The following is an 11,119-nucleotide window of genomic DNA, read 5'->3' on the forward strand; positions in this document are numbered from 1 at the left end:
TGGCACTTTGTTTTAAGGCACAGGCATTCAAGTAAATGCAATAATCTGTTTTATTTAATAATTAGTTTTACAGTAGCATTATCTTTTTACTTGTAATTCATTTAGAGTGCCTGGTGTTTCAGCTACCTTGTAAGTTCATTTTAGGTATTACTCTGATCTTGAGAACCCAGTACTCTTTTCAGCATTGTTTCTTAGGAAAGTGTCTTTCAAGTTTCAAAAGACTGAAAGTATACTTTGAGCACAGTCAATTTTTAACTGAAGACTTCCTGTGCAAGTTTCTGGATCTTTGCTGTCACCTTTAGATGTGATAATTGAACCCTTCAAAAGCATAGAAAAGTAGACCCATGATAGTCCCAACACACTTTTAGGATTTCTCAGATTAATAAATAATGTTTTATACATATGTTAGGACATTGAATAACTGATCAGATAGTGAGGGAAACAACATGTTACAAAATGATGTGTTTTATGTGATCCTGTCTTTGTAAAAAATGTTTTGTCCATCAGCTGTATGGAAAAAGACACACCAAAGCCTGTACCCCGGAGTCAGCCATACTCATCTCTTGGGATGGAATGTGTCACTGGGGGTGGGAATGGGGGCAGGATGTGGAAACCACTTGTTGAATGTGATTGTATTAGTCCATTTTCATACTGCTAAGAAGAAATAACTAAGACTGAGTAATTTATAAAAAAAAAAAAAGAGGTTTAATGGACTCACAGTTCCATTTGGCTGGGGAGGCCTCACAATCATGACAGAAGGTAAAGGAGGAGCAAAGGCATATCTTACATGGCAGCAGGCAAGAGAGCATGTGCAGAGGAACTGCTTTTTATAAAATGATGAGATCTCAGGAGACTTATTCACTATCGTGAGAACAACATGGGGAAAACCCTTCCCCATGATTCAACCACTTCTCACCAGGCAAGTCACAAGGTGAAAGAAAATAGTTGTAACGTAGAAGTTGTTAAAAAATTCATATCTAGGTTATATAAAGAACTGATACAAATCTATGAGAAAAAGACTGATAGCCTAATAGAAAAGTGGGCAAGAGACCTGAACAGATACTTCACAAATGATGATCTGACCAATAAATACACAAAGATGCTAACATCAGTAATTACCAGATAAATAAATAAAATCAAGTAATTAAACAAGCTATTTTATTTATGTATTTATTTTTTAGACACAGTTTCATTCTGTTGCCCAGGCTCAAGTGAAGTGGTGCCAATCTCAGCTCACTGCAACCTCCACTGCCTGGGTTCAAGCAATTCTTCTTCCTCAGCCTCCTGAGTAGCAGGGATTACAGGTGTGCACCACGACACCTGGCTAGTTTTTTGTATTATTAATAGAGACAGGGTTTCACCATGTTGGCCAGGCTGGTCTCCAGCCCCTGGCCTCAAGTGATCCACTTGCCTCGGCCTTGCAAAGTGCTGGGATTATAGGCATGAGCCACTGTGCCCGGCTTATGTTATTTTAAATAAATTCAATAGAAAATTATGTCACAATTGAATACTACTACCCAACCATCAGAATGTCTAAAATCAAAGGGTCAGGATATGTAAAATATTAGTGATGATAAGAAGCTAGGATCCAATTACAGTTGCTTTTTCTTTCTTATGTATATTTTCTTTCTTTCTATATTTTCCACGTTTTCTCTCAATTTATTTTCACCAATCAGAGCATAATGATATTTTTCTCCAGAGCAGATTCTTATTTTCTTAATGCTTTCCAGCTCAGCAACTAAAACCAAAAGCTGGGCAGAACTGATGGATCTATCCAAATAAGTCTAGCAGGTTTTAGACGGTTTTTTTAAGAGGGCATGGGGCAATTCACAGAACCAGGTTGTGGAGGGTAATTTAAGGGGCAGAATTTTTGACTTCTGAAAAGAACTTTAGAAAAAACAGACTCTGGGTTGCAGCATCTCAGCAGGTAGAGTGTGGATGATTGTGACATTGGGCAGCTCACTGTCCCACTAAACTGTAATAGTCTATGGGACCAGGGTCTTGGAGGCTGAACCTATTTCTTCTGCATCAGTTCTTCCAGGACTTCCTACTCTAATGTATTTCTCTCCAGAAATGTTTACAGTTCTTGGCCATCCTAGTACACAGCTGGCTCATATAGTCCAGTATTTTATCTGTAGGTATATCTATCAGATGTAGATGTCAGCCAATACAAGTGGGTTGTTGTGACACTATAGTTATTGTTCTTCAAGGTGTCCGTGTTGCAGTAAATAAAATTCCTCATTTTATTGTTTAGTAGCTTTTCTTTCAGTCAAAATATCTCTATATGATACTAATGATTACATAATATATCTTACTATATAACTGGCACAAGTCTAGGAATTTCATATCTTTATTATTTCATGTAGACCTCTGGCAACCCTGTGGGGTGGCTGCTATTATTATTCCCCTGTCATGATGACACTGAAAGGTAAATACCTTGCTCCAGATCACAGCTGCTGAGCTTGGATTTGAACCTCAGCAGGGTGCTTCTCCAATTGAGGCTTTTGAATACCACATCACTCTCCATGTTAAACCCATCTGCTATAGCTTTGTTTCCTGGTGAATGTAGAGTAGTGGGTTTGGCACCAGCATGAGATGTATTCCTTGTTGAGTCGTTTCCCTCAACTAGGTCTCCAGGCTGGATTTCTGAAGGCAGAGGGCCTCAGCTACTTTCTCACAGCAGAGCTTACCCCTGAATCTCCTCCCCAAATACCTGAGGGTGCTCTGGCCACATACTTAAAACAGGTATAACACACTTTTTCCTCTATGGAAGTTCGCTCATCCTTGGGGTCTCACATGTTAAGTGCAAAGGGTAATTTGATGGTTGAGGGTGTGGAGCAGTATCACTGTTTGAAAACATTTTTTCTCACTACTCAAGGTCATCCGAAATTTATGCTTGTCTTTTCTAAATTGCATTTTAGGTTTTGGGGTACATGTGAAGAACATGCAAGATTGTTGCATAGGTACACACATGGCAGTGTGATTTGCTGCCTTCCTCCCCATCACCTATATCTGGTGTTTCTTCCATGCTAACTCTCCACTGCCTCTCCCCTATTTCCCCACAACAGACCCCAGTGTGTGATGCTCCCCTCCCTGCGTCCATGTGTTCTCATTGTTCAACACTCACCTATGAGTGAGAACATGCGGTGTTTGATTTTCTGTTCTTGTGTCAGTTTGCTGAGAATAATGGTTTCCAGGTTCATCTATGTCCCTACAAAGGACACAAACTCATCATTTTTGATGGCTGCATAGTATTTCATGGTGTATATGTGCCACATTTCTCTGTCCACTCTGTCATTGATGGGCACTTATTTGAGTTGGTTTCAGGTCTTTGCTATCATAAACTGCTGCAATGAACATTTGTGTGCATGTGTCCTTATAGTAGAACGATTTATAATTCTTTGGATATATACCCAATAATGGGATTGCTGAGTCAAATGGAATTTTTATTTCTAGGTCCTTGAGGAATCGCCACATTGTCTTCCACAATGGTTGAACTAATTTACACTCCCACCAACAGTGTAAAAATGTTCCTATTTCTCTACATCCTCTCCAGCATCTGTTGTCTCCTGATTTTTTAATGATCGCCATTCTAACTGGTGTGAGATGGTATCTCAATATGGTTTTGATTTGCATTTCTCTAATGACCAGTGACGATGAGCATTTTTTCATATGTTTGTTGGCCTCATGTATGTCTTCTTTTGTAAAGTGTCTGTTCATATCCTTCGCCCACTTTTGAATGGGCTTATTTGTTTTTATGCTGTAAATCTGTTTTAGTTCTTTGTAGATTCTGGATATCAGCTCTTTGTCAGATGGGTAGACTGCAAAAATTTTTTCCCATTCTGTTGGTTGCCAATTCACTCTAATGACTGTTTCTTTTGCCGTGCAGAAGCTGTGGAGTTTGATTAGGTCCCATTTGTCTATTTTGGCTTTTGTTGCCAATGCTTTTGGTGTTTTGGTCATGAAGTCCTTGCCTACGCCTATGTCCTGAATGGTTTTGTCTAGATTTTCTTCTAGGGTTTTTATGATGTTAGGTCTTATGTTTAATCCATGTGGAGTAAATTTTAGTGTAAGGTTTCAGGAAGGGGTCGAGTTTCTGCTTTCTGCACATGGCTAGCCAGTTTTCCCAATGCTATTTATTAAACAGGGACTCATTTCCCCATTGTTTGTTTTTGTCATGTTTGTCAAAGATCAGATGGTTGTAGATGTGTGGTGTTGCCTCTGAGGCCTCTGTTCTGTTCCATTGGTCTGTATCTCTGTTTTGGTACCAGTACCATGCTGTTTTGATTACTGCAGCCTTGTAGTGTAGTTTGAAGTCCAGTATTGTGATGCCTTCTGCTTTGTTCTTTTTGATTAGAATTGATTTGGCTATGCAGGCTCTCTTTTGGTTCCATTTGAAGTTTAAGGTTTTTTTTTTCCAGTTCTGTGAAGAAGGTCGTTGGTAGCTTTATGGGGATAGTGTTGAATCTGTAAATTACTTTGGGCAGTTTGGCCATTTTCATGATATTGATTCTTCCTAATCATGAACATGGAAAGTTTCTCCATCTGTTTGTGTCCTGTCTTATTTCATTGAGCAGTGGTTTGTAGTTCTCCTTGAAGAGATCCTTTATGTTCCTTGTTAGTTGTATTCCTAGGTATTTTATTCTCTTTGTAGCAATTGTGAATGGCAGTTCATTCTTGATTTGGCTCTCTTTACGTCTGTTATTGGTGTATAGGAATGCTTGTGATTTTTGCACATTGATTTTGTATCCTGAGACTTTGCTGAAGTTGCTTATCAGTTTCAGGAGATTTTGGGCTGAGACAATGGGGTCTTCTAGATATACAATCATGTCATCTGCAAATAGAGACAATTTGACTTCACCTTTCCTGTTTGAATACCCTTTATTTCTTTTTCGTGCCCGATTGCTCTGGCTAGAACTTCCAATACTATACTGAATAGGAATGGTGAGAGAGGGCATCCTTGTTTAGTGCCAGATTTCAAAGGTAATGCTTCCAGTTTTTGTCCATTCAGTATGATATTGGCTGTTGGTTTGTTTTAGATAGCTTTTATTATTTTGAGATATGTTCTGTCAATACCTAGTTTATTGAGGGTTTTTAGCATAAAGCACTGCTGAATTTTGTCAAAGGCCTTCTTTGCATCAGTTGAGATAATCATGTGGTTTTTGTCTTTGGTTCTGTTTATGTGGTGAATTATGTTTATAGACTTGTGTATGTTGAACCAGCCTTGGATCCCCAGGATGAAGCCTACTTGATCATGGTGGCTAAACTTTTTGATGTGCTGTTGCAATTGGCTTGCCAGTATTTTATTGAAGATTTTTGCATCTATGTTCATCATGGATATTGGCTTGAGGTTTTCTTTTCTTGCTGAGTCTCTGCCAGGTTTTCGTATCAGGATGATGTTGTTCTCAATGATTTGTGAAGGATTCCCTCTCTTTGTATTGTTTGGAATAGTTTCAGAAGGAATGGTACCAGCTCCTCTTTTTATGTCTGGTAGAATTCGGCTGTGAACCCATCTGGACCTGGGCTTTTTTCTCTAACCTTGCCTTCTTGTTTTATTTCATTGAGTTGATCTTCGACCTCTGATATCCTTTATTCTGCTTGGTCAATTCAGCTGTTGAAACTTGTGTATGCTTCATGAGGTTCTCGTGTTGTGTTTTTCAGCTCCATCAATTCACTTATATTCCTCTCTAAGTTGTTTATTCTTGTTAGCATTTCGTCAAATCTTTTTTCAATGTTCTTAGTTTCTTTGTGTTGGGTCAGAACATGTTCTTTTAGCTCACAGAAGTTTCTTATTACTCAGCTTCTGAAGCCTGATTCTGCCAATTCATCACACTCATTCTCCATCCAGCCTTGTTCCCTTGCTGGTGAGGAGTTGTGATCCCTTGTAGGGGGAGAGGCATTCTGGTTTTGGGCGTTTTCATCCTTTTTGCACTGGTTTCCTTCCATCTTTGTGGATTTATCCACTTGTCCTCTTTGTAGTTGTTGACTTTCAGATTGGGTCTCTGAATGGACGTCTGGTTTGTTGATGATGAAGTTCTTTCTTTCTGTTTCTTAGTTTTCCTTCTAACAGTCTGGCCCCTCTGCTATAGGACTGCTGAGGTCCACTCCAGGCCCTACTTGCCTGGGGATCATCTGCAGCAGCTGCAGAACAGTAAGAGTTGCTGCCAGTTTCTTCTGCTTTCTTTATCCCAGAAGGATACCCACCCAATGTGTCTGATCTCTCCTTTATGAGGTGACTCTTTGGATATACCGGGGACAGGGAGCTGCTTGAGGAAACAGTCTGCTCTTTATAGGAGCTCAAATGCTGAGCATTGTTCATTCAGAGCTGCTGGACAGGTACATTTAAATCTGCTGCAGCAGAACTCATAGACCGCCCCCCCAACCTTTTTTTCCCCCAGGTGCTCTGTCCTGGGGAGTTAGGGCTTTATTTATGAGTTTCTGTTGTGCTGTTGCCTTTTTTCAGGGTTGCCCTGCCCAGTGAGGATACACCCTAGTCACTGTCTGCCTGCAGTAGCTTTGCTGAGCTGCTGTGGGCTCTGCCCAGCTGCCATGTGAACTTCCCTGCAGTCCTGTTTATACGGGTATAGTTAGAACTGCCTCAGCTATGGCGGCCCACCTCTATAATGGCAGACTCTCTCTGTAATGGTGGGCTGCCTTGGCAATGGCAGGCTGCCTTAGCAATGGCAAACTACCTCTGTAGTGGTGGAGTGCCTCGGTAATGGCGGACGCCCCTTCCCCACAGAGCTGGACGTTCCCAGGTTCAGCTGTGCCTGCTGTGAAACTCTCAATCCAGAGCATTTCTGATTGCTGATTTTTGTGGTGGTGGGAACAACCAAGCCTGATCACCTGGCTCCCTGCCTCAGAGCCCTTTTTTTCTTTTTTTTTCATTGAATGGTGGACTGTCTCCCAGGTGTTCCAGTCGCCTGTTGAAAAGGCTCTGGGTTTTGTGTGATTTCCCATGAGGTGACCCACTGCACTGGCTGAAACAGCTGTGCTGAGATTCGTGGTGCTTTTTTGCCCGGGAATCTCCTGGCCTGGCTCTGTTTCAGTCCCCTTTTTAATCAGATGAATGGGCGACTCTGCCTTCCTGGAGCTCCAATTGCCAGCTAAAACGGCACCTGGACCTATGTATTTTGTATGGAGAACCGCTGCGCTGGGGTGCTGGTGAAAACAGCTGTGCTGGTGACCCGTGGGGCTCCTCCACCTGGGAATCTCCTGGTCTGTGGGCAATAAAAATCCATCTGGAAATGCAGCGTCCACTCACCCTCCACACTTTCGCTGGGAGCTGCCATTCTGAGCTGCTCCTAATTGGCCATCTTGGATCCCTCCACTCTATTCTTGTCTTTTAAAGGTCTAAGAATCCCACACACTTACCAAATGAATTGCATATTTTATATTTAATGTTTTAATCTATTTCATTTAAATGACTAAAAGAAAAGCTCTTACGTGGCAGTTGAACAATGAGAACACATGGACACAGGGAAGGAAATATCATACACCGAGGACTGTTGGGGGTGGGGGGCCTAGGAGAGTGACAACATTAGGAGAAATACCTAATGTAGATGACGGGTTGATGGGTGCAGCAAACCACCATGGCACGTGTTTACCTATGTAACAAACCTGCACATTCTGTACATGCATCCCAGGACTTAAAGTATATTTGAAAGAAAATCCTACTAGTAAGAGATAAAATAGTACAGTTTGAAGGGCCTTTGGTAATTTGATTGAAAACATTAAAATGCATATTTTTTCCAAAAAAAAAAAAAGAAAAGCTATAAATACATTCTCTCTCCATCTGTCTCTCTGTCTCTCTGATTACTTACACTTGGCATTCAAGGACAAGTGGTGTATCACTAGACGAAGAAGTTAGGGTTCAGGTCCTGGCTTTGCTGAAAGGGCCAATAGCAAGGTCCTGCTTTGGGCTATCTGAGTAGCCTGACTCAGGGTTAACTGGCAGCATGGAGGCCTGATCGCTGTTAGCCCCACCATTGAGGTGTGTAGTCAAATCCTGGCAGAGCTGCAGTTCCTATGTTGCTACAGCTTTTTTCTCCACCAATTTACTCTCTGGGCTCACCATATCAGGATGCTGATTAATGAGTTTACCTTTGATAGCATTGGCCACACCTAGGTACCAAATCAAGGTTGGATTTTTGTCCTCTGGTGATAAACACACACAGGTTGAATTCATTCTCCAGTGTGGGAGGAAATCACTGAGTGAGCAGCCCTCATGAACATTGGGCCACAGAGAGGGCCATGTGCTCTCTTGAGTTCCTGTAAGATTAAGAGGTCTGCCCTTAAATCTCCTTTTCATGGGGATGGCTACTAGTTTAAATGTTGCTGACGGCATCAGGATACTGTTACAGAAAGCCGGAAACTTGGAGGGAGCCTAGGAATTCTATAAAAACACGTAGAAGGGCCCAGATGACTCTCCCCTCAGAAATAAAAGAGAAGGCATACAGAGATACTGAGATTTTCATAGTAGACCAGCAAGGACCATAATTCATTCAGTCATTCACCATTCATTGTTCACCAGGCACTGCATTAGGCACTGAGCCAACAAAGAAATAAGAGCTTTACATAATTTATGGAATTTAGCACTTGTGGATTTGAGTACTTCCCTCTTTATTTCCTTATAGTGATGAGATACAAAAATCTTAAAATGAAAGGGCTGCAACCCGTCTTAGGGGCAGGGGGAAGTGGAATGTGGGCCATGCGTCCCTCTCTGGAGTCCCCAGTAGAGAGATGAAGGCAAGAGGTTCCAGCAGGGGCTGACAGCTCTGGGGAAGAGAAAGACACTGATGGAGTTTGGGGGGCCTGTGAGGAGAAAGAATATGATACTGGAGCAAGTGTGCTCTCCTTGTTTTTCTTCAAACCACCCTCCAAGTAGCCAGCAGAGATACCTACCTGAATGCCCTAAGGGCTTCGTCCTGTGCATAGCAGGGGTCAGCAAGCATTCTTTGTAAAAGGCTGAGTGGTGACTGCGTCAGGCCTTGCCAATTACATGGTGTTGGTTGCAGCTATGTAAGTCTGCCGCTGATTTGTGACAGCAGCCACAGGCAACATTAAACAGATGGGTGGGACTATGTTCCAATAAAACTTTATTTACAAAAACAGGCGGGGAGCTTTGGTTTGCCCTCTCTGCTATATAGTATAAAGAGAAAACTCTTGAACTTGACATAAAAGTCATTTTTGGTAAACTTTTTCCTCCTTGAACCTCTGGCTGTGGTCATTCTCCTCATGTGAGTGGCCAGTGTCATCTTGAAGGCCCCATATTCCTGGTCTTTTTTTTTCTAACAACTTTATTTATATATAATTCACACACCATACAATTCATCCACTCACTTAAAATACACAATTCAGTTTTTTAAAGCATATTCACAGAGTTTTACTACAATCAATTTTAGAACATTTTTGTCACCCTCCCAAAATGCTGTGCCCTTTAGATGCTGTCTTCCAGGCCCCTGTTCCCAGCCCTCAGCAATCTCAATTCTACCTTGTATCCCTGTAGATTTCCCTAGTCTGGAAATCTCATATAATTGGAATCACACAGTATGCGGCCTTTTGTGACAGGCTTCTTTCATAATATTCTCAATCTTACATTTTAATTTCATTATCTTTTCAAGGTTCAGCCATGCTGTAGCCTGTCTCACACTTCATTCTTTTTATGGCTGAGTAGTATTCTGTTCTAGGAATATACTACATTTTGTTTATCCTTCAGTCAGTTGATGGACGTTAGGGTTGTTTCCTTCTTTTAGATATTGGGAGTAATGCCACTATAGACATTCATGTATAAGTTTTTGTGTGGACAGATCTTTTCATTTTTCTAGAGTATATACCTAGAAGTGGAATTACTGGGTCAAATGATGACTCTACTGAACTTTTTAAGGAACTGCCAAACTGTTTTCCCAAGTAGTTTAGTCATTTTATATTCCTGCCCACAGTGTATGAGTGATATAATTTCTCTATACCCTCCACCAGTCATGGTTATCATCTTCCTTTTTTGTCATAGTCATCCCAATGAGTAGGAGGTGGGATCTCATGGTGGTTTTAATTTGCCTTCCTTAATGACTCATTAAGCTGAGTATCTTCTGGTCATTTTTGTATCTTCTTCGGAAAAAAATGTCTATTCAAGTTCTTTTTTCATTACAAAAAATCATTCTTAACAGTTATATAATTACATGTATGTTTAAGCCAAAGCATTTAAAGTGGAAACATTTTTAACTCTTATAGGTTAGCAAAATCACACTACACAGTATATAAGGAGGAAGGAGGTACTACAAAACATTCAAGTAAGAGCTAAGTATTTGAAAACAAAATAATATTTTAAAAATTCAAGATTTCTTTATGAGAGTTCAACACTACAAGCTAAATGTATTTTTTGAATGATTCTGTTATCAAGGCAGTTTCTTCTTTTTTTAAAAAAATTTATTCTATTGCATTTTAGGTTTTGGGGTACATGTGAAGAACATGCAAGATTGTTGCATAGGTACACACGGGGCAGTGTGATTTGCTGCCTTCCTCCCCATCAACTATATCTGGCATTTCTGCCCATGCTATCTCTCCCCAACTCCCCAACCCCCACTGTCCCTCCCCTGTTTCCCCCCAGCAGACCCCACAAGGCAGTTTCTTCTTTTAAAATATCTTGAAATGCACAAATGCTCATTAATAGATATAGCTGCCCTCAAGATTTCAATCTCATTGGCTTTCTTTAAATTAAAACTCACAAAGCATACAATTAAAATATGTAAAAAAACTGAATCCGTTACTCTGATAGGTGTCCATGCTTAACACTTAGAAGTTTATTTGACCAAATTAAGTCTTTTTAGGGGAAGAAAATGAACGACTGTAAAGCAGTTAGTTTGAAATAGATGCTAATATTTTTATTAGAAATAAAGATTTATGGAGGAAAAGTTATAAGGAAAATAAAACACTAGAATGAGCAAACATTTTCAAAGAACAAGCACCACAAAGGATAATGACATTGCATTTTTAATATTTATCAGTGCATATTTCTTTCCCCAACCACTAGACTTCATCAAATTTGGAAAATTGTATGGGGTAGAGCTCACAGAGGGCAGCACTATCTCCTGGCAGAGAGAGTTGTGTAGAGGACCAGCTG

Source organism: Saimiri boliviensis, chromosome 1, assembly GCF_048565385.1.
Source record: "Saimiri boliviensis isolate mSaiBol1 chromosome 1, mSaiBol1.pri, whole genome shotgun sequence".
Taxonomy (NCBI): domain Eukaryota; kingdom Metazoa; phylum Chordata; class Mammalia; order Primates; family Cebidae; genus Saimiri; species Saimiri boliviensis.